General features: G+C 41.5%; 1 long non-coding RNA gene across 2 annotated transcripts in view; it reads left to right on the forward strand.

Annotated features, from left to right (window-relative positions):
- Positions 1-15,595: 15,595 nt before the first annotated feature.
- The window catches only part of LOC130366790 (uncharacterized), a 17,578-nt gene continuing 8,540 nt past the window's right edge, over positions 15,596-24,633 (forward strand). The window contains exon 1 of one of the 2 annotated variants that reach the window (XR_008891926.1): positions 15,596-15,934. This is a non-coding gene — a long non-coding RNA (uncharacterized LOC130366790). The remainder of the gene's footprint in view (positions 15,935-24,633) is intronic. The other variant, XR_008891927.1, reaches the window with a different exon arrangement.

Raw genomic sequence — 24,633 nt, forward strand, 5'->3', positions numbered from 1 at the left:
GTGGCAGTGTATGATGGCTGTGTGTGTGTGTATGTATATATGGGGGCAGTGCATGTGTGTATGGGGGCAATGTATGATGGCTGTGTGTGTGTGTGTGTGTGTGTATGGGGGCAGTGTATGATGGCTGTGTGTGTGTATGTGTGTGTATGGGGGCAGTGTATGATGGCTGTGTGTGTGTGTGTGTGTGTGTGTGTGTGTATGCATGTATGGGGGCAGTGTATGATGGCTGTGTGTGTGTGTGTATGGGGGCAGTGTATGATGGCTGCGTGTGTGTGTATGTATGTATGGGGGCAGTGTATGATGGCTGTGTGTGTGTGTATATGGGGGCAGAGTATGTGTGTGTGATGGCTGTGTGTGTATAAAGGGGCAGTGTGTGTATAAAGCAGCTGTGTATGTGTATATAGAAGCTGTGTATGTGTATATTGAAGCTGTGTATGTGTATATAGAAGCTGTGTATGTGTATATAGAAGCTGTGTATGTGTATGATGGCCATGTGTGTATATAGAGGCAGTGTATTTATTTATGGCCATGTGTGTATGATGGCAGTGTGTGTCTATATAGTGGCAGTGTATATGCATATAGAAGCTGTGTTTGTGTATGATGGCCATGTGTGTATAAAGGGGCAGTGTGTGTATATATAGTGGCAGTGTATGTGTATATAGTGGCTGTATATGTGTGTATGATGGCAGTGTGTGTCTATATAGTGGCAGTGTATGTGTATATAGTGGCTGTATATGTGTGTATGATGGCAGTGTGTGTCTATATAGTGTCAATGTATGTGTATATAGTGGCTGTATATGTGTGTATGATGGCAGTGTGTGTATATATAGTGGCAGTGTATGTGTATATAGTGGCTGTATATGTGTGTATGATGGCCATGTGTGTATAAAGGGGCAGTGTGTGTCTATATAGTGGCAGTGTATGTGTATATAGTGGCTGTATATGTGTGTATGATGGCAGTGTGTGTCTATATAGTGTCAGTGTATGTGTATATAGTGGCTATATATGTGTGTATGATGGCAGTGTGTGTCTATATAGTGGCAGTGTTTGTGTATAGTGGCTGATGTGTGTGTATGATGGCAGTGTGTGTCTATATAGTGGCAGTGTATGTGTATATAGTGGCTGTATATGTGTGTATGATGGCAGTGTGTGTCTATATAGTGGCAGTGTATGTGTATATAGTGGCTATATATGTGTGTATGATGGCAGTGTGTGTCTATATAGTGGCAGTGTATGTGTATAGTGGCTGTATATGTGTGTATGATGGCAGTGTGTGTCTATATAGTGGCAGTGTATGTGTATATAGTGGCTATATATGTGTGTATGATGGCAGTGTGTGTCTATATAGTGTCAGTGTTTGTGTATAGTGGCTGTATATGTGTGTATGATGGCAGTGTGTGTATATAGTGGCAGTGTATGTGTATATAGTGGCTATATATGTGTGTATGATGGCAGTGTGTGTATATAGTGGCAGTGTTTGTGTATAGTGGCTGATATGTGTGTATGATGGCAGTGTGTGTCTATATAGTGGCAGTGTATATGCATATAGAAGCTGTGTATGTGTATGATGGCAATGTGTGTATAAAGGGGCAGTGTTTGCATATAGCAGCTGTATATGTGTGTATGATGGCTGTGTGTATATAGAGGCAGTGTATATATTTATGATGCATGTGTGTATATAGCGGCAGTGTATGTGCATATAGAAGCTGTGTATGATGGCCATGTGTGTGTGTATATAGGGGTAGTGTGTGTGTATGTGTTATGGCCGCCATCATCGTCGTGTCATATACACGCGAAGCCACATATTTATGACTGTAAATACTGTCACATCAATTCCTGATGACAGGACAGCCGGAAACGTATAGAGTCTAAAAGGAAAAGGAAAAGCCAATTAGGAAGCAAAATCAGGATAACAGCTTTTGTTTCACACTAATGTGGAGGATTGTTTGTTTACTTCATGTGACTAATCTTAGAATGTGGGCATTGGGTAACTAATAGTACCTGCAGATATGAAGATGTCCTAAGAACAGTTATGTTGTATGCACTGTATGGGTTAATGCCATTCATTTGATAGCATCCAGTAAGAGACTGAGAATGTGGTCTGCCAGAGAGAGGATTTATACATTGATGTTTTGGAGTGCGCTAAAACTCTCAATAATATACTAATAATGACTACAAAACTAACACTACTAATTCTGAATACATGCAAATACATAAAATAACTGACAAGGATTCCTGCGATGGACATGGAACACATGATTGTATATAAGACTAACACATTGATGTTGAAAATTGGATGTTCACTCAGGCAAGTGTTCATATATGGTCGGTGTGAACAGGCAGCAAGTATTAATATGGCTACTAAGATGGTGGCCGGAAATAGCTGCAGATATGTATAAATACAGTTCTATTCACTTTCTTTTTTGATATATGGTTTTTAGAAGAAGTATTAAAAGTGAGGTTTTAAAGTCTCAGATTATGTATTCAGTGCCATATACAGTCATAATGGTAAATGTTGGCACCCCTGAAATTTTTCAAGAAAATGAAGTATTTCTCACAGAAAAGGATTGCTGTAACACATGTTTTGTTATACACATGTGTATTCCCTTTGTGTGTATTGGAACTAAACCAAAAAAGGGAGGAAAAAAAGCAAATTGGACATAATGTCACCAAACTCTAAAAATGGTCTGGACAAAATTATTGGCACCCTTAACTTAATATTTGGTTGCACACCCTTTGGAAAAAAATAACTGAAATAAGTCGCTATCTATAACCATCAATAAGCTTCTTACACCTATTAGCCGGAGTGTTGGACCACTCTTCCTTTGCAAACTGCTCCAGGTCTCTTATTGGAAGGTGCCTTTTCCCAACAGTAATTTAAGGATCTCTCCACAGGTGATCAATGGGATTTAGATCTGGACTCAGTGCTGGCCACTTCAGAACTCTCCAGCGCTTTGTTGTCATCCATTTCTGGGGGCTTTTTGACGTATGTTTGGGGTCATTGTCCTGCTGAAAGACCCAAGATTTCGAACGCAAACCCAGCTTTCTGACACTGGGCTGTACAGTGCGACCCAAAATCCGTTTGTAATCCTCAGATTTCATGATGTCTTGCACACATTCAAGGCCCCCAGTGCCAGAGGCAGCAAAACAACCCCAAAACATCATTGACCCTCCACCATATTTCACTGTAGGTACTGTGTTCTTTTCTTTGTAGGCCTCATTCCGTTTTCGGTAAACAGTAGAATGATGGGCTTTACCAAAAAGCTCTATCTTGGTCTCATCTGTCCACAAAACGTTTTCCCAGAAGGATTTTGGTTAATCAAGTTCATTTTGGCAAAATGTAGTCTTGCTTTTTTATGTCTCAGTGTCAGCAGTGTGGTCCTCCTGGGTCCCCTCCATAGCGTTTCATTTCATTTAAATGTCGACTGATAGTTCGTGCTGACTCTGATGCTCCCTGAGCCTGCAGGAAAGCTTGAATATCTTTGGAACTTGTTTGGGGATGCTTATCCACCATCAGGACTATCCTGCGTTTACACCTTTAATTAATTTTTCTCTTCCATCCATGCCCAGGGAGATTATCTACAGTGCCATGGGTTGTAAACTTCTTGATAATGTTGCGCACTGTGGACAAAGGCAAATCTAGATCTCTGGAGATAGACTTGTAACCTTGAAATTGTTGATATTTTTCCACAATTTTGGTTCTCAAGTCCTCAGACAGTTCTCTTCTCCTCTTTCTGTTGTCCATGCTTAGTGTGGCACACACAGACACCCAATGCCAAGACTAAGTGAACTTCTCTCCTTTTTATCTGCTTTCAGGTGTGATTTTGATATTGCCCACACCTGTTACTTGCCCCAGGTGAGTTTAAAGGAACATCACATGCTTGAAACAATCTTATTTATCCACAATTTTGAAAGGGTGCCAATAATTTTGTCCAGACCATTTTTGGAGTTTGGTGTGACATTATGTCCAATTTGCTTTTTTCCTCCCTTTTTGGGGGGTTAGTTCCAATACACACAAAGGGAATAAACATGTGTATAGTAAAACATGTGTTACTGCAATCCTTTTCTGTGAGAATTTTATAGAAAAATTTCAGGGGTGCCAACATTTACGGCCATGACTATATGTGTGTATTGGCGCTGTGTATGAGTATATAGAGGCTGTGTACACATATGAGGCTGTATATGTGTATTTCCTTAAGGTTGCAGGGTGTAAATGTACGTCCTGCCCCCCTCCAGTTCTATGCTTCATAACCGGTTGGTTAGAGCTGGGACATGTGGCTAATGCCAGAGTTCACCAATCAGGGTGATGTCCAGCATTAACCACATTAGATGCCACAATCAAAGTTCATTGCAGCATCTAAAAGTATGAAAATAGGTTGCCAGATAGCCCAGAGGAGCTGATCAGGACCACAGCAAAATTGTGGTGTCCCGATCAACTCAGCGGAGGGTACCTATCTGCCTCCGGCTCGTCTGATCTGTGCTCCGTTAGTGCAGAAAGCTTCAACAGCCTGTAGTAAGGTAGCGCCAATAACAAATTCTGTGCTATGGCACAACATTGGTAAGTATATGCAATCTAAAAATTACCTGGGGGCGGGGAGGGGTTGAAGGGGGCCTTGACCTGTGTAAGGGGCCCCAAAATTTCTGACGGCAGCCCTGATGAGAAGGACCGGGGGGGGGGTGTGTCAGCTGTGTAATAATGATGAGGTGCTTAAGGTATATGGGGTGATAAGGAGACTGAGGATGGAGTGCGTGGGGTGTATGGGGGTGTTGAGGAGACTGAGGATGGAGTGCATGGGGTGATGAGGAGACTGAGGATGGAGTGCATGGGGTGTATGGGGTGATGAGGAGACTGAGGATGGAGTGCATGGGGTGATGAGGAGACTGAGGATGGAGTGCATGGGGTGATGAGGAGACTGAGGATGGGGTGTATGGGGTGATGAGGAGACTGAGGATGGGGTGCGTGGGGTATATGGGGTGATGAGACTGAGGATGGAGTGCGTGGGGTGTATGGGATGATTCAGTGGTTGGTACAGTGGTTGGCAGTATTAATGGAGTACAGTGATTGGCAGTATTATATTAATGGAGTACAGTGATTGGCAGTATTATATTCAGGGGTACAGTGGTTGGCAGTATTCAGGGGGTACAGTGGTTGGCAGTATTATATTCATGGGTACAGTATTTGGCAAGGTTATAATGATTATTGTCATCATACAGAGGATGAGGATCTACTGACAAATTAAGGAACCAATGATGTCCAGGTGTCAGACTCTGCAGAGAAGATGGAAAAAATCCCGGTGTCTGGACCAGATGAAGAAGAAAAGTAAAGACAACAGAGAAGACGTCACTCAGGTCAGTGATATCATTGTGTATTCTCCTAACTGTCCCATCAGAGCTGTAGTCACTGATATCATTGTGTAGTCTCCTGACTGTCCCATCAGCTGTAGTCACTTCAGACATGATGGGAGTTGCAGATTTCCAACATCTGGGGAGCCACTTGAACCAAGGTGATTGGTGGGGGTCCCATGAGTCAGACCCCCACTATAAAAATGGGCTGTTTATTTTAAAATGCCTGGGCCTATTTTTCGTCCCAGTCTGGCCCTGCCTGTAAGTCACTTCTATTACTAAGGAGCCAAGGAACCAGGGGGTGCCAAGGGGTGTCGTGCTAAGTCAAGGGGTGCGAGTATAAAGGGGAGCACTGCCCTCTGCCTCCCAGCTAGATACGGGTCAGGCTGACCCGGGGGAGTACTCATGGGGCCTGGTCCGCACACTGAGAGGGACAGGGGCCACCCGGAGCCCACCTCAGGAGCCGTTCCATCCACCTGTGGTGGACAAGGCAAGTGGCGACACTACACGGGCGGGATAAGTGGAGGCACTCCGGTGGGGTCTAGGTACATGAGGGGGCACAGTGCTGGGGGGGGGGGGCAGGCACATTCTTTGCACAGGGGCCCTCTGCTGTCTGTGTCCGCCCCTGGCTGGTTGGTAATGTAACTGTGCGGGAAAACATTGGGAATAGCGACCACAATATAGTTACTTTTGACTTAAAATGTAGAAAACAAAGACAGGCGGGGAAGGCAAAACCATATAACTTTAAAAAGGCAAACTTCCCTGGGCCGAGGGCTGCACTACAGGACATAGACTGGGGGGAGGTGTTGTCAAATACTGATACAGAAGGTAAATGGGACATCTTTAAATCAACTCTAAATAACTATACAGCTAAATATATACCAAAGGGGAACAAATATAAACGATTAAAACTAAATCCTACATGGCTGACACATGATGTTAAAAGAGCAATAAACAACAAAAAAATAGCCTTCAAAAAATACAAATCTGATGGGTCAGCTATAACATTTAAACAGTACAAGGAGCTTAATAAAATCTGTAAAAATGTAATAAAAACAGCAAAAATTCAAAACGAGAGACAGGTGGCCAAAGAAAGCAAAACTAATCCTAAATATTTTTTTTAGATATATAAATGCAAAAAAAACAAGGACAGAGCATGTAGGACCCCTTAATAATGATAATGGGGAGGTTGTCACAGGCGTTCAAGAGAAAGCGGAGCTACTGAATGGGTTCTTTAGTTCTGTATACACTATGGAAAAAGGAGCGGACATTGGCCAGGTCAGTGCTGGTAACACATCATGTACAGGTCAGTGCTGGTAACACATCATGTAATGTACTGAACTGGCTTAATGTAGAGATGGTACAAGGTAAGTTAAGTGATATAAATGTAAGCAAATCCCCAGGGCCGGATGGACTACACCCAAGAGTTCTTAGAGAGGTAAGTTCAGTAATATCTGTACCCCTGTTCATGATATTTAGAGATTCTCTGGTGTCTGGTATTGTGCCAAGGGACTGGCGCAAGGCGAATGTGGTGCCAATCTTCAAAAAGGGCTCTAGGTCTTCCCCAGGAAACTATAGACCGGTAAGTTTAACGTGCATTGTGGGTAAATTGTTTGAAGGACTTATACGGGATTACATACAGGAATACATAGGGGATAATTATATTATAAGTGATAACCAGCATGGGTTTACTAAGGATAGAAGTTGTCAAACCAATCTAATTTGCTTTTATGAAGAGGTGAGTAGAAGCCTTGACAGAGGAATGGCTGTGGATATAGTGTTTCTGGATTTTGCTAAAGCGTTTGATACTGTCCCTCATAGACGTCTGACAGGTAAGTTAAGGTCTTTGGGTTTGGAAATTTTAGTTTGTAACTGGATTGAACACTGGCTCATGGATCGTACCCAGAGAGTGGTGGTCAATAATTCGTACTCTGATTGGTCCCCGGTTATTAGTGGTGTACCCCAAGGTTCAGTATTGGGACCGGTGTTGTTTAATTTATTTATCAATGATATAGAGGATGGTATTAACAGCTCTGTTTCTATCTTTGCAGATGACACCAAGCTTTGTAGCACGGTACAGTCTATAGAGGATGTGCATAAGTTACAAGATGACTTGGATAGACTAAGTGTCTGGGCCTCCACTTGGCAAATGAGGTTCAATGTGGATAAATGTAAAGTTATGCATCTGGGTACTAATAACCTGCATGCATCGTATGTATTAGGGGGGATTAAACTGTCAGAGTCACTGGTAGAGAAGGATCTGGGTGTACTTGTAGATCACAGACTACAGAATAGCATGCAATGTCAGGCTGCTGCTTCCAAAGCCGGCAGGATATTGTCATGTATCAAAAGAGGCATGGACTCAAGGGACAGGGACATAATACTCCCCCTTTATAAAGCATTGGTACGGCCTCACCTGGAATATGCTGTTCAGTTTTGGGCACCTGTCCATAAAAGGGACACTGCGGAGTTGGAAAGGGTGCAGAGACGCGCGACTAAACTAATATGGGGCATGGAACATCTTAGCTATGAGGAGCGATTAAAGGAGTTACAATTGTTTAGTCTTGAGAAGAGACGTTTAAGGGGGGATATGATAAACGTATATAAGTATATTAATGGCCCATACAAAAAATATGGAGAAAAACTGTTCCAGGTTAAACCCCCCCAAAGGACGAGGGGGCACTCCCTCCGTCTGGAGAAGAAAAAGTTTAGTCTCAAGGGGCGACACGCCTTCTTTACCGTGAGGACTGTGAATTTATGGAACGGTCTACCTCAGGAACTGGTCACAGCAGGAACAATTAACAGCTTTAAAACAGGATTAGATACATTCATGGAACAAAATAACATTAATGCTTATGAAGAAATATAAAATCCCATCCCTTCCCCAATATCACTGTGCAGTGGTCTAAAAACTGTAGCTCTCCAGATGTTGCAAAACTGCAATTCCCAGCATGCCCAGAAAGCAAACAGCTGTCTCGGCATGCTGGGAATTGTAGTTGGGTACCTCCAGCTGTTAAAAAAACCTATAAATACGCCACTACAGCGTATAGGGTAAACCCACCAAGAATAAAAAATGTATATAATAAAATAAATAAGAAATATATTAATCTGATAAATCAATGACCATCAAATTTAATAAATATAGTTTTATTTTACAAAAAAATATATATATTATACACAAGCAAAAAAAGAGATTGATAATAATATATAGCTATATAACATACATAAAAATAGTAATCATTAGCGCAATTTGATATTGTGCATAATTGTTTAAAAAAATTAATTATATATATATATATATATATATAAAAATAAATGAACTTAAAAAATGCAATAGATAGCAGGGACGGGAAAAGGATGTAAAAAGGAAAGGCGTAAATGTCGGGGTCAACTGATCACCAATGGATCATAAAAGCACCTGTTGCTATAAAATACGTGCAATGTGACACTCTGTTTAAAGCATAAAAAGTGTGTTTAACCTTAAAAATATATGCATAAGGTGCAATGTGCAACACGGAAATATAAGTGTATACAATAAATGTAAAAAAAGTAGTGCAAGAAAACAAAAAATAGGGTGCTAAAGGTGAAGGTGTCAGAATGTAAATACTTGACCCCACATGTAAAAAGAAGATAGGTTCCACGTCCCTGCGATCAGATGTTGCAAAACTGCAATCCCCAGCATGCCCAGAAAGCAAACAGCTGTTTCGGCATGCTGGGAATTGTAGTTGGGTACCTACAGCTGTTGCATAACTACATCTCCCAGCATGCTCTTCGGTGATTAGTACATGCTGGGAGTTGTAATTTTGCAACAGCTGGAGGCACACTGGTTGGAAAATACTGAGTTAGGTAACAGAACCTAACTGAAGGTTTTCCAACCAGTGTGCCTCCAGCTGTTGCAAAAGTACAACTCCCAGCATGCACGGTCTGTCAGTACATGCTGGGAGTTGTAGTTTTGAAACAGCTGGAGGTTTGCCCCCCCCATGTGAATGTACAGGGTACATTCAGATGGACAGGTTTACAGTAAATTTCCTGCTTCAAGTTTGGGGTGCGGCAAATTTTTCGCCGCAGCGGAAACACCTAGCGGGAAATTCACTGTAACACGCCAGTGTGAATGTAGCCTAAAAACACTACACTACACTGACACATAATAAACGGTAAAACACTACATATACACCCCCTTACACTGCCCCTCCCCCCCCAATAAAAAATTAAAAACGTCTTGTACGGCAGGGTTTCCAAAACGGAGCCTCCAGCTGTTGCAAAACAACAGCTCCCAGCATTTCTGGACAGCCACTGACTGTCCAGGCATGCTGGGAGTTTAGCAACAGCTGGAGGCACCCTGTTTGGGAATCACTGGCGTAGAATACCCCTATGTCCACCCCTGTGCAATCCCTAATTTAGTCCTCAAACGCTCATGGCGCTCTCTCACTTCGGAGCCCTGTCGTATTTCAAGGAAACAGTTTAGGGCCACATATGGGGTATCTCCGTACTCGGGAGAAATTGCACTACAAATTTTGGGGGTCTTTTTTTCCTTTTACCGTTTGTGAAAAGGAAAAGTTGGGGGCTACACCAGCCTGTTAGTGTAAAAAAATACAAAAAATTTTACACTAACATGCTGGTGTTGCCCCATACTTTTTATTTCCACAAGCGGTAAAAGGAAAAAAAGACTCCCAAAGTTTTTAACGCAATTTCTCCTGAGTACGGAAATACCCCAGATGTGAGCGTAAAATGCTCTGCGGGCTCACAACAAGGCTCAGGAATGAGAGCGCACCATGTACATTTGAGGCCTAAATTGGTGATTTGCACAGGGGTGGCTGATTGTACAGCGGTTCTGACAAACGCAAAAAAAAAAAAAAAATACCCACATGTGACCCCCTTTTGGAAACTACACCCCTCACCGAACGTGACAAGGGGTATAATGAGCCTGAACACCCCACAGGTGTTTGACGAATTTTCATTAAAGTTGGATGGGAAAATTTAAAAAAAATAGTTTTTTTTCACTAAAATGCTGGTGTTACCCTAAATTTTTCATTTTCACAAGGGAAAATCAGAAAAAAGCCCCCCCCAAATTTGTAACCCCATCTCTTCTGAGTAAGAACATACCCCATATGTGAATTTAAAGTGCTCTGCGGGCGAACTACAATGTTCAGAAGAGAAGGAGCGCCATTGGGATTTTGTAGAGAAAATTTGTCCGGAATTGAAGGCCACATGTGTTTACAAAGCCCCCATAGTGCCAGAACAATGGACCCCCGACACATATGACCCCATTTTGGAAACTACACCCCTCACATAATGTAATAAGGGGTACATTGAGAATTTACGCCCCACAGGTGTCTGACAGATTTTTGGAACAGTGGTCCGTAAAAATGAAAAATTAAATTTTTAATTTGCACAGCCCACTGTTCCAAAGATCTGTGGGGTGTAAATACTCACTGCACCCCTTATTAAATTCTGTGAGGGGTGTAGTTTCCAAAATAGGGTCACATGTGTGGGGGGGTCCACTGTTCTGGCACCACGGGGGGCTTTTTTAAACACACATGGCCCTGACCATTCCAAACTAATTCTCTTTCCAAAAGCTCAATGGCGCTCCTCCTCTTCTGAGCATTGTAGTTCGCCAGAACTTTCACAGAAAGAAAGCCGTTCACTGCGGCATCTTGGTCATTAGATCGGTCAGCCTGGTCCCAACCGGAGTGGTTGTGGTGCAAAACTGTGCAGCTAGGAAAAAACCACCAGTAAGTGCCCGCTGCATTCACCAGCACAGAAAGCCATATATGCCAGCGGAAAGCCGCCACATAAATGCTGCACGTGCTGTATGCCGCAACTATGCAAATATATCTAGCACAGCCTGCGGCCTGTTCACACCTATTGTGAAAACATTCATTTCAGCTGGGATTACACTTGGCGTGTTTGTCATAAAAAACACCATGCTCGCTGCGGGCACATGTTAGGTTGGAATCAATAGGGTAATATGAAACACCAGACACTAATGGGGGTTTCTTCATCCTTTTATGGTGTTTTTAAGCTATCAAATCTGTGGGATGCCGAGAGCATGTTTTTTTTTTTTTTCGGGGGGGTATTTTCTCACAATTTTTTTTTTTTATAGAAATCCTTCAGTCAAATGATGAAAGAATCACATGACTTGTAATGAGAAAAGCCAGAGGGGAAAAAAACACCAAAGAAAAAACACTTCCTATAATAATAATAATAATAATAATAATAATAATAATAATGATGATGATGATGATGATGATGATAATAATAATACACATTGGGACAGATGTATGAAAACCTGTGCAGGGGTCAAGTGGACCAGTTGCCCATAGCAACCAATCAGATCGCTTCTTTCACTTTTCAGAGGCCTTTTTAAAAATGAAAGAAACTACCTGATTGGTTGCTATGGGCAACTGGTCCACTTTCCCTCTTCCCTGGTTTTGATAAATCTCTAAGACCCCCCCCCCCCCCCCCCCAGTGCTTTTAGCAAAAATAACACAAAGATAGCTGAGAAAAGACATGAGGGGGAAGATTTTGATGTTTGTTTGTTTTTTGCAAAAAAAGAAAAAAACATCAAACAAGAATTGTGTTTGTTCCTAGGCTTAGGCTGTGATTAAAAACAACATATAAATGGTGTTTTTCAAAGCCCACATTGCTTTATTTCTGGTGCTTTTCCCCACTTTCGACAGACGTCTGTCCAGCTATTGCAAAGCTACAACTTCCAGCCAGTGGCGGATCCAGGGGGGGGGGGGGGGGCAACGGGGCAATTGCCCCCCACCCCCCCGAGATTGCTGCCCCCTCGCTCCCTAGCATGGTGGAGCCGAAGCTGTAAGCTCCGGCTGCACCATTCACTAACCCAGTGTTTTTCAACCACTGTGCCACGGCACACTAGTGTGCCGTGACATAGTGTAAGATGTGCCGTGGGAAAAACACCCGCCGGGTGTTTTTGCCGCGGGACACCTCTGTGTCCCGAAAGTTGCTTTTGGGACACAGGGATGCCTCTAAGTCCCTGCGGCCCCGCGTTTACTTTAAAAACGTGGGGACCGCCGGGAGGTAGCGCACGCAGGGACGTCACTGACGTCCCATGCGTGCGCCCATAGCAACAATCGCAGAGGACCGGAGCAGCGAGGAGGACGCTCGCTGTCAACTTGGTAAGTGTTACCAGCGGCGCGTCACCTTTGGTGTTCCAAGCACCGCTCCTCCGGTCCCGGGACCTACTTGTATAGCCGGACCGGAGGAGTGGTGCTCGGAACACCGAAGTGGGGCAGTACACAGGCATACAGCCTTCAGTAATACACTGTATGGCTGAAGGCTGTATGTTTGTGGGGGAACTGCACCTAATGTGGGGGGACTATACTGGGCCTCATGTGGGGGGACTATACTGGGCCTAATGTGGGGGGACTATACTGGGCCTCATGTGGGGGGACTATACTGGGCCTAATGTGGGGGGACTATACTGGGCCTAATGTCGGGGGACTATACTGGGCCTAATGTGGGGGGACTATACTGGGCCTAATGTGGGGGGACTATACTGGGCCTAATGTGGGGGGACTATACTGGGCCTAATGTGGGGGGGACTATACTGGGCCTAATGTGGGGGGGACTATACTGGGCCTAATGTGGGGGGGACTATACTGGGCCTAATGTGGGGGGGACTATACTGGGCCTATTGTGGGGGGGGACTAGACTGGGCCTAATGTGGGGGGACTATACTGGGCCTAATGTGGGGGGACTATACTGGGCCTAATGTGGGGGGGACTATACTGGGCCTAATGTGGGGGGGACTATACTGGGCCTAATGTGGGGGGGACTATACTGGGCCTAATGTGGGGGGGACTATACTGGGCCTAATGTGGGGGGACTATACTGGGCCTAATGTGGGGGGAATATACGGGGCCTAATGTGGGGGGACTATACGGGGCCTAATGTGGGGGGACTATACGGGGCCTAATGTGGGGGGACTATACGGGGTCTAATGTGGGGGGACTATGCGGGGTCTAATGTGGGGGGACTATGCGGGGCCTAATGTGGGGGGACTATACGGGGCCTAATGTGGGAGGACTATACGGGGTCTAATGTGGGGGGACTATGCGGGGTCTAATGTGGGGTGACTATACGGGGCCTAATGTGGGGGGACTATGCGGGGTCTAATGTGGGGGGACTATACTGGGCCTAATGTGGGGGGACTATACTGGGCCTAATGTGGGGGGAATATACGGGGCCTAATGTGGGGGGACTATACGGGGCCTAATGTGGGGGGACTATACGGGGTCTAATGTGGGGGGACTATGCGGGGTCTAATGTGGGGGGACTTTGCGGGGCCTAATGTGGGGGGACTATACAGGGCCTAATGTGGGGGGACTATACGGGGTCTAATGTGGGGGCACTATGCGGGGTCTAATGTGGGGGGACTATACAGGGCCTAATGTGGGGGGACTATGCGGGGTCTAATGTGGGGGGACTATACTGGGCCTAATGTGGGGGGACTATACTGGGCCTAATGTGGGGGGACTATACTGGGCCTAATGTGGGGGGACTATACTGGGCCTAATGTGGGGGGAGACTATACTGGGCCTAATGTGGGGGGGACTATACTGGGCCTAATGTGGGGGGGACTATACTGGGCCTAATGTGGGGGGACTATACTGGGCCTAATGTGGGAGGACTATACTGGGCCTAATGTGGAGGGACTATACTGGGCCTAATGTGGGGGGGACTATACTGGGCCTAATGTGGGGGGGACTATACTGGGCCTAATGTGGGGGGGACTATACTGGGCCTAATGTGGGGGGGACTATACTGGGCCTAATGTGGGGGGGACTATACTGGGCCTAATGTGGGGGGACTATACTGGGCCTAATGTGGGGGGACTATACGGGGCCTAATGTGGGGGGACTATACGGGGCCTAATGTGGGGGGACTATACGGGGCCTAATGTGGGGGGACTATGCGGGGTCTAATGTGGGGGGACTATGCGGGGCCTAATGTGGGGGGACTATGAGGGGCCTAATGTGGGGGGACTATGCGGGGCATAATGTGGAGGGACTATGCGGGGCCTAATGTGGGGGGACTATGCAGGGCCTAATGTGGGGGGACTATGCGGGGCCTAAAGTGGGGGGACTATGCGGGGCCTAATGTGGGGGACTATGCGGGGCCTAATGTGGGGGGACTATGTGGGGCCTTATGTGGGGGGACTATGCGGGGGCCTAATGTGGGGGGACTATTCGGGGGCCTAATGTGGGGGGACTATGCGGGGCCTAATGTGGGGGGACTATGCGGGGCCTAATGTGGGGGGACTATACTGCCAACCTAATGTGGGGAGACTATATTGCCAACCTAATGTGGGGAGACTATATTGCCAACCTAATGTGGGGAGACTATACTGCCAACCTAATGTGGGGAGACTATATTGCCAACCTAATGTGGGGGGACTATACTGCCAACCTAATGTGGGGGGACTATACTGCCAACCTAATGTGGGGGGACTATACTGCCAACCTAATGTGGGGAGACTATACTGCCAACCTAATGTGGGGGGACTATACTGCCAACCTAATGTGTGGGGACTATACTGCCAACCTAATGTGGGGGGACTATACTGCCAACCTAATGTGGGGAGACTATACTGCCAACCTAATGTGGGGGACTATACTGCCAACCTAATGTGGGGGGACTATACTGCCAACCTAATGTGGGGGGACTATACTGCCAACCTAATGTGTGTGGACTATACTGCCAACCTAATGTGGGGGAAAATAAGATATATGCAAGATAAGATATATGCAGTGTGCATAGGAATTTGTTCATATATATATATATATATATATATATATATATATATATATATTTTTTTTTTTTTAACTATAGTCCGGTCCTCCAAGGAGACAAGTGCAGTAAGTACTAAGTGACAGTGAGACAGATAAATAGATATAGTTCAGTGCGTTTTTTCCCTCTTTTTTTTTTGCTCGTCAACCTCGGTAGCGGTGCCCCGCGCAAAAAAAAAATTTCCGAGGTGTGCCCCGACCCGAAAAAGGTTGGGAAACACTGCACTAACCTTACACACACACTGTGAGTACACAGCATGTGAGCTGCGGGGACGAGATCCACTAAAGGCCGGCGCAATGACGTCACATCATCGCGCCGGCGCCTGGAGGACCCGTCCCTGCGGCCTGCATACTGTAAGTAAGGGTATGCTCAGGGTTCAGGGGATTATGGAAGCAGGATATGCTCCACTGTTAGGAGGAGGGGGGTCAGAGAAAAGGGAATATTTAATGAGGGTCTGCAGCAGGGACGTGCACACATAGGAGTGAAAGGGGGCTGGAGCCCCTGCCCTTTTCCTCACCTGCCCCTCTAGTGCCCTCACAAAAGGAGGTGCAGACTCAGGCTGACAAGTGAAGTAAAAAGGATCCATTGCTGGAGATTTGTATGTGGTTTAATGGAGGGTGCTGTGCCCTCCCTGCAGCAAGGGGGCGCCACTCACCCTGTCATTATCTGCCATTTCTTTGCTTCTCTCCACACGGAGGAGACAGGAGCAGAGGAGGCAGAGGGAGGCCCCGCCCACAACATGTCCGGCCACAAACCAGTCTAAGCAGCCCTTACTGTAAGTAACTGTAAATATATGTGAGTGATTGTATGTCAGTGTGTGTGTATATATATATATGTGAGTGATTGTATGTCAGTGTGTGTGTATGTATATATGTGAGTGATTGTATGTCAGTGTGTGTGTATGTATATATATGTGAGTGATTGTATGTCAGTGTGTATATGTATATATGTGAGTGATTGTATGTCAATGTGTGTGTGTATATATGTGAGTGATTGTATGTCAGTGTGTGTGTATATGTATATATGTGAGTGATTGTATGTCAGTGTGTGTATATGTATATATGTGAGTGATTGTATGTCAGTGTGTATATGTATATATGTGAGTGATTGTATGTCAGTGTGTGTATGTATATATGTGAGTGATTGTATGTCAGTGTGTGTGTATGTATATATGTGAGTGATTGTATGTCAGTGTGTGTGTATGTATATATGTGAGTAATTGTATGTCAGTGTGTGTGTGTGTGTATATATGTGAGTGATTGTACGTCAGTGTGTGTGTGTGTGTATATATGTGAGTGATTGTATGTCAGTGTGTGTATGTATATATGTGAGTGATTGTATGTCAGTGTGTGTATGTATATATGTGAGTGATTGTATGTCAGTGTGTGTGTGTGTGTATGTATATATGTGAGTGATTGTATGTCAGTGTGTGTATGTATATATGTGAGTGATTGTATGTCAGTGTGTGTGTATATATATGTGAGTGATTGTATGTCAGTGTGTGTATGTATATATGTGAGTGATTGTATGTCAGTGTGTGTGTATATGTATATATGTGAGTGATTGTATGTCAGTGTGTGTGTATGTATATATGTGAGTAATTGTATGTCTGTGTGTGTGTGTGTGTGTATATATGTGAGTGATTGTATGTCAGTGTGTGTGTGTGTGTGTGTATATATGTGAGTGATTGTATGTCAGTGTGTGTGTGTGTGTGTGTATATATATGTGAGTGATTGTATGTCAGTGTGTGTATGTATATATGTGAGTGATTGTATGTCAGTGTGTGTGTATATGTATATATGTGAGTGATTGTATGTCAGTGTGTGTGTGTGTGTATATATGTGAGTGATTGTATGTCAGTGTGTGTATATATATATATATATGTGAGTGATTGTATGTCAGTGTGTGTATGTATATATGTGAGTGATTGTATGTCAGTGTGTGTATATGTATATATGTGAGTGATTGTATGTCAGTGTGTGTGTATGTATATATGTGAGTGATTGTATGTCAGTGTGTGTATATGTATATATGTGAGTGATTGTATGTCAGTGTGTGTGTATATGTATATATGTGAGTGATTGTATGTCAGTGTGTGTATATGTATATATGTGAGTGATTGTATGTCAGTGTGTGTATGTATATATATGTGAGTGATTGTATGTCAGTGTGTGTATGTATATATGTGAGTGATTGTATGTCAGTGTGTGTATGTATATATGTGAGTGATTGTATGTCAGTGTGTGTATGTATATATGTGAGTGATTGTATGTCAGTGTGTGTGTACGTATATATGTGAGTGATTGTATGTCAGTGTGTGTGTATGTGTATATATGTGAGTGATTGTATGTCAGTGTGTGTATGTATATATGTGAGTGATTGTATGTCAGTGTGTGTATATGTATATATGTGAGTGATTGTATGTCAGTGTGTGTGTATATGTATATATGTGAGTGATTGTATGTCAGTGTGTGTATGTATATATGTGAGTGATTGTATGTCAGTGTGTGTATGTATATATGTGAGTGATTGTATGTCAGTGTGTGTATATGTGTATATGTGAGTGATTGTATGTCAGTGTGTGTATATGTATATATGTGAGTGATTGTATGTCAGTGTGTGTATGTATATATGTGAGTGATTGTATGTCAGTGTGTGTGTATGTATATATGTGAGTGATTGTATGTCATTGTGTGTGTGTTTGTATGTATATATGTGAGTGATTGTATGTCAGTGTGTGTATGTATATATGTGAGTGATTGTATGTCAGTGTGTGTATATGTATATATGTGAGTGATTGTATGTCAGTGTGTGTATGTATATATGTGAGTGATTGTATGTCAGTGTGTGTATATGTATATATGTGAGTGATTGTATGTCAGTGTGTGTGTATATGTATATATGTGAGTGATTGTATGTCAGTGTGTGTGTGTGTATGTATATATGTGAGTGATTGTATGTCAGTGTGTGTGTATGTATATATGTGAGTGATTGTATGTCAGTGTGTGTATATGTATATATGTGAGTGATTGTATGTCAGTGTGTGTATATGTATATATGTGAGTGATTGTATGTCAGTGTGTATGTATATATGTGAGTGATTGTATGTCAGTGTGTGTGTGTATGTATATATGTGAGCAAGTGAATCTATGTGTGTATGTATGTGTATGTATGTGTATGTATGTGTGTATGTATGTGTGTGTATGTATATATGTGTGTATGTGTGTGTATGTATGTATATATGTGTGTGTATGTATATATGTATGTATGTGTATGTATATATGTGTGTGTGTATGTGTATGTGTGTGTATGTATATATATGTGTATGTATATATGTGTGTGTGTATGTATGTATGTATGTGTGTATGCATATATGTGTGTGTATATGTGTGTGTGTGTATGTGTATGTATGTGTGTGTATGTATATATGTGTGTGTGTATATATGTGTGTATGTATGTGTGTGTATATATATATATATATATATATGTGAGCAAGTGAATCTGTCTGTGTATGTGTATGTATGTATGTATGTGTATGTATGTATATATGTGTGTGTATATATATATATATATATATATATATATATATATATATGAGCAAGTAAATCTATGTATGTGTGTGTATATCTGTGAGTGATTGTATGTGTGTACCTGTATGTATGATGTGCCTATTGGCTATATCTTTTAGTATATATTCCATGTTGTATGTATGTGTCAGTGTCTCTATGTATGTGTGTATATTACCTATGTACTGTATGTGTGTATATTACCTATGTACTGTATGTGTGTATATTACCTATGTACTGTATGTGTGTATATTACCTATGTACTGTATGTGTGTATATTACCTATGCACTGTATGTGTGTATATTACCTATGTACTGTATGTGTGTATATTACCTATGCACTGTATGTGTGTATATGACCTATGTACTGTATGTGTGTATATTACCTATGTACTGTATGTGTGTATATTACCTATGCACTGTATCTGTGTATATTACCTATGTACTGTATGTGTGTATATTACCTATGTACTGTATGTGTGTATATTACCTATGCACTGTATGTGTGTATATTACCTATGTACTGTATGTGTGTATATTACCTATGTACTGTATGTGTGTATATTACCTATGCACTGTATGTGTGTATATTACCTATGTACTGTATGTGTGTATATTACCTATGTACTGTATGTGTGTATATTACCTATGTACTGTATGTGTGTATATTACCTATGTACTGTATGTGTGTATATTACCTATATACTGTATGTGTGTATATTACCTATGCACTGTAAGTGTGTATATTACCTATGTACTGTATGTGTGTATATTACCTATGCACTGTATGTGTGTATATGCCCTATGTACTTTATGTGTGTATATTACCTATGTACTGTATGTGTGTATATTACCTATGCACTGTATGTGTGTATATTACCTATGTACTGTATGTGTGTATATTACCTATGTACTGTATGTGTGTATATTACCTATGTACTGTATGTGTGTATATTACCTATGTACTGTATGTGTGTATATTACCTATGTACTGTATGTGTGTATATTACCTATGCACTGTATGTGTGTATATTACCTATGCACTGTATGTGTGTATATTACCTATGTACTGTATGTGTGTATATGACCCATGTACTGTATGTGTGTATATTACCCATGTACTGTATGTGTGTATATTACCCATGTACTGTATGTGTGTATATTACCCATGTACTGTATGTGTGTATATTACCTATGTACTGTATGTGTGTATATTACCTATGTACTGTATGTGTGTATATTACCTATGTACTGTATGTGTGTATATTACCTATGCACTGTATGTGTGTATATTACCTATGCACTGTATGTGTGTATATTACCTATGCACTGTATGTGTGTATATTACCTATGTACTGTATGTGTGTATATTACCTATGTACTGTATGTGTGTATATTACCTATGCACTGTATGTGTGTATATTACCTATGCACTGTATGTGTGTATATTACCTATGTACTGTATGTGTGTATATTACCTATGTACTGTATGTGTGTATATTACCTATGTACTGTATGTGTGTATATTACCTATGTACTGTATGTGTGTATATTACCTATGTACTGTATGTGTGTATATTACCTATGTACTGTATGTGTGTATATTACCTATGTACTGTATGTGTGTATATTACCTATGTACTGTTTGTGTGTATATTACCTATGTACTGTATGTGCCTTTATGTTATGTGCTTGTATTTATTGTATGAAGCACATTATTAGGGAATTAATAGAGGAATGTAAGCACAGTATATAGGGAATTTATGGAAGCACAGCATATATTTCATTATATTGGAACATTATATTTTTATGTATGCTGGCACTGTGTGTAGATCCTTAGGGTGCGTTCACGTGTGCCTATTTTTGCTGCAGATTTTGCTTCTCATTGACAATGGGAAGAGAAATCTGCTAAAGCAAATCTGCAGCAGAAAATACGCACGTGTGAATGCACCCTTAGTGGTGGCACAGTATAGTTAAATAATAGTGGCACAGTATATAGTTCATTAATGGTGGCACAGTATATAGGGAATTAATAGATGAATGGTGGCACAGTATATAGGGAATTAATAGATGAATGGTGGCACAGTATATAGGGAATTAATAGATGAATGGTGGCACAGTATATAGTTCATTAATGGTGGCACAGTATATAGGGAATTAATAGATGAATGGTGGCACAGTATATAGTTCATTAATGGTGGCACAGTATATAGGGAATTAATAGATGAATGGTGGCACAGTATATAGGGAATTAAGGGGAGGTACGGTATATAATTAAAGGGAAACTGACAGGCTGTTTACTCGCACTAAACCCAATACACTAGGTTACAGTGCAGTATACAAAAATTGGTCTTTCCATTTTCTATGTATTGCCCCACATTGCTAGTATGCGAAGTCAGTCTTGTGCGCAATGGAGGCGGAGCTTCCCTGCCTCCATCCCGTATGCTGTGCTATTCCTCGCCATCTTTGTATATTTATAATTCTTTTTTTTTGCCAACTCTAGTATATTGTAGACTGTAAGCATATATTAGTGTGGTGTCCATCTCTTCAGTGTAAGAACCAGAGCTGTGTGGAGATTCCTGCATAAGGTGGGTGATTGGTGATGGGTGCTGGGGGATTTGTGCTGGGTGATTGGTGCTGGGTGATTGGTGCTGGGTGATTGGTGATGGGTGCTGGGTGATTGGTGCTGGGTGATTGATTGGTGATGGGTGCTGGGTGATTGGTGCTGGGTGATTGGTGATGGGTGATTGGTGATGGGTGCTGGGTAATGGGTGCTGAGTGATTGGTGCTGGGTGATTGGTGCTTGGTGATTGGTGCTGTATGATTGGGGATGGGTGATGGGTGCTGGGTGATTGGGGATGGGTGCTGGGTGATTGGGGATGGGTGATTGGGGATGGGTGCTGGGTGATTGGTGCTAGATGATTGGGGATGGGTGATGGGTGCTGGGTGATTGGTGCTGGGTGATTGGGGATGGGTGATGGGTGCTGGGTGATTGGTGCTGGTTGATTGGGGATGGGTGATGGGTGCTGGGTGATTGGTGCTAGGTGATTGGGGATGGGTGATGGGTGCTGGGTGATTGGTGCTAGGTGATTGGTGCTGGGTGATTGGTGATTGGTGCTGGGTGATTGGGGATGGGTGATGGGTGCTGGGTGATGTGAGTGATTGTTTGTCAGTGTGTGTATATGTATATATGTGAGTGATTGTATGTCAGTGTGTGTATATGTATATAAGTGAGTAATTGTATGTCAGTGTGTGTGTATATGTATATATGTGAGTGATTGTATGTCAGTGTGTGTGTATGTATATATGTGAGTGATTGTATGTCAGTGTGTGTATATGTATATATGTGAGTGATTGTATGTCAGTGTGTGTATATGTATATATGTGAGTGATTGTATGTCAGTGTGTATGTATATATGTGAGTGATTGTATGTCAGTGTGTGTGTATGTATATATGTGAGTGATTGTATGTCAGTGTGTATGTATATATGTGAGTGATTGTATGTCAGTGTGTGTATATGTATATATGTGAGTGATTGTATGTCAGTGTGTGTATATGTATATATGTGAGTGATTGTATGTCAGTGTGTGTATATGTATATATGTGAGTGATTGTATGTCAGTGTGTGTGTATATGTATATATGTGAGCAAGTGAATCTATGTGTGTATGTGTGTGTATGTATATATGTGTGTATGTATGTATATGTATGTGTGTGTATGTGTGTATGTATATATGTGTGTATGTGTATGTATATATGTGTGTATGTATGTATGTGTGTGTATATGTGTGTGTGTGTATGTGTATGTGTGTGTATGTATATATGTGTGTATGTATATATGTGTGTGTATATCTATGTATGTATGTGTGTATGCATATATGTGTGTATATGTGTGTGTGTATGTGTATGTATGTGTGTGTATGTATATATGTGTGTGTGTATATATGTGTGTATGTATGTGTGTATATATGTGTGTATGTCAGTGTGTGTGTATATGTATATATATGTGAGTGATTGTATGTCAGTGTGTGTGTATGTATATATGTGAGTGATTGTATGTCAGTGTGTGTATATGTATATATGTGAGTGATTGTATGTCAGTGTGTGTATATGTATATATGTGAGTGATTGTATGTCAGTGTGTATGTATATATGTGAGTGATTGTATGTCAGTGTGTGTGTATGTATATATGTGAGTGATTGTATGTCAGTGTGTATGTATATATGTGAGTGATTGTATGTCAGTGTGTGTATATGTATATATGTGAGTGATTGTATGTCAGTGTGTGTATATGTATATATGTGAGTGATTGTATGTCAGTGTGTGTATATGTATATATGTGAGTGATTGTATGTCAGTGTGTGTGTATATGTATATATGTGAGCAAGTGAATCTATGTGTGTATGTATGTGTATGTATGTGTGTATGTGTGTGTATGTATATATGTGTGTATGTGTGTATGTATGTATATGTATGTGTGTGTATGTGTGTATGTATATATGTGTGTATGTGTATGTATATATGTGTGTATGTATGTATGTGTGTGTATATGTGTGTGTGTGTATGTGTATGTGTGTGTATGTATATATGTGTGTATGTATATATGTGTGTGTATATCTATGTATGTATGTGTGTATGCATATATGTGTGTATATGTGTGTGTGTATGTGTATGTATGTGTGTGTATGTATATATGTGTGTGTGTATATATGTGTGTATATATATATATATATATATATGTGAGCAAGTGAATCTGTCTGTGTATGTGTATGTATGTGTATGTATGTATATATGTGTGTGTGTATATATATATATATATATATATAAGCAAGTAAATATGTATGTGTGTGTATATCTGTGAGTGATTGTATGTGTGTACCTGTATGTATGATGTGCCTATTGGCTATATCTTTTAGTATATATTCCATGTTGTATGTATGTGTCAGTGTCTCTATGTATGTGTGTATATTACCTATGTACTGTATGTGTGTATATTACCTATGTACTGTATGTGTGTATATTACCTATGTACTGTATGTGTGTATATTACCTATGTACTGTATGTGTGTATATTACCTATGTACTGTATGTGTGTATATTACCTATGTACTGTATGTGTGTATATTACCTATGTACTGTATGTGTGTATATTACCTATGCACTGTATGTGTGTATATTACCTATGTACTGTATGTGTGTATATTACCTATGTACTGTATGTGTGTATATTACCTATGCACTGTATGTGTGTATATTACCTATGTACTGTATGTGTGTATATTACCTATGTACTGTATGTGTGTATATTACCTATGTACTGTATGTGTGTATATTACCTATGTACTGTATGTGTGTATATGACCTATGCACTGTATGTGTGTATATGACCTATGTACTGCATGTGTGTATATGACCTATGTACTGTATGTGTGTATATTACCTATGTACTGTATGTGTGTATATTACCTATGTACTGTATGTGCCTTTATGTTATGTGCTTGTATTTATTGTATGAAGCACATTATTAGGGAATTAATAGAGGAATGTAAGCACAGTATATAGGGAATTTATGGAAGCACAGCATATATTTCATTATATTGGAACATTATATTTTTATGTATGCTGGCACTGTGTGTAGATCCTTAGGGTGCGTTCACGTGTGCCTATTTTTGCTGCAGATTTTGCTTCTCATTGACAATGGGAAGAGAAATCTGCTAAAGCAAATCTGCAGCAGATCTGCAGCAGAAAATACGCACGTGTGAATGCACCCTTAGTGGTGGCACAGTATAGTTAAATAATAGTGGCACAGTATATAGTTCATTAATGGTGGCACAGTATATAGGGAATTAATAGATGAATGGTGGCACAGTATATAGTTCATTGATGGTGGCACAGTATATTGGGAAT

This window comes from Hyla sarda, chromosome 4 (assembly GCF_029499605.1).
Source record: "Hyla sarda isolate aHylSar1 chromosome 4, aHylSar1.hap1, whole genome shotgun sequence".
Taxonomy (NCBI): domain Eukaryota; kingdom Metazoa; phylum Chordata; class Amphibia; order Anura; family Hylidae; genus Hyla; species Hyla sarda.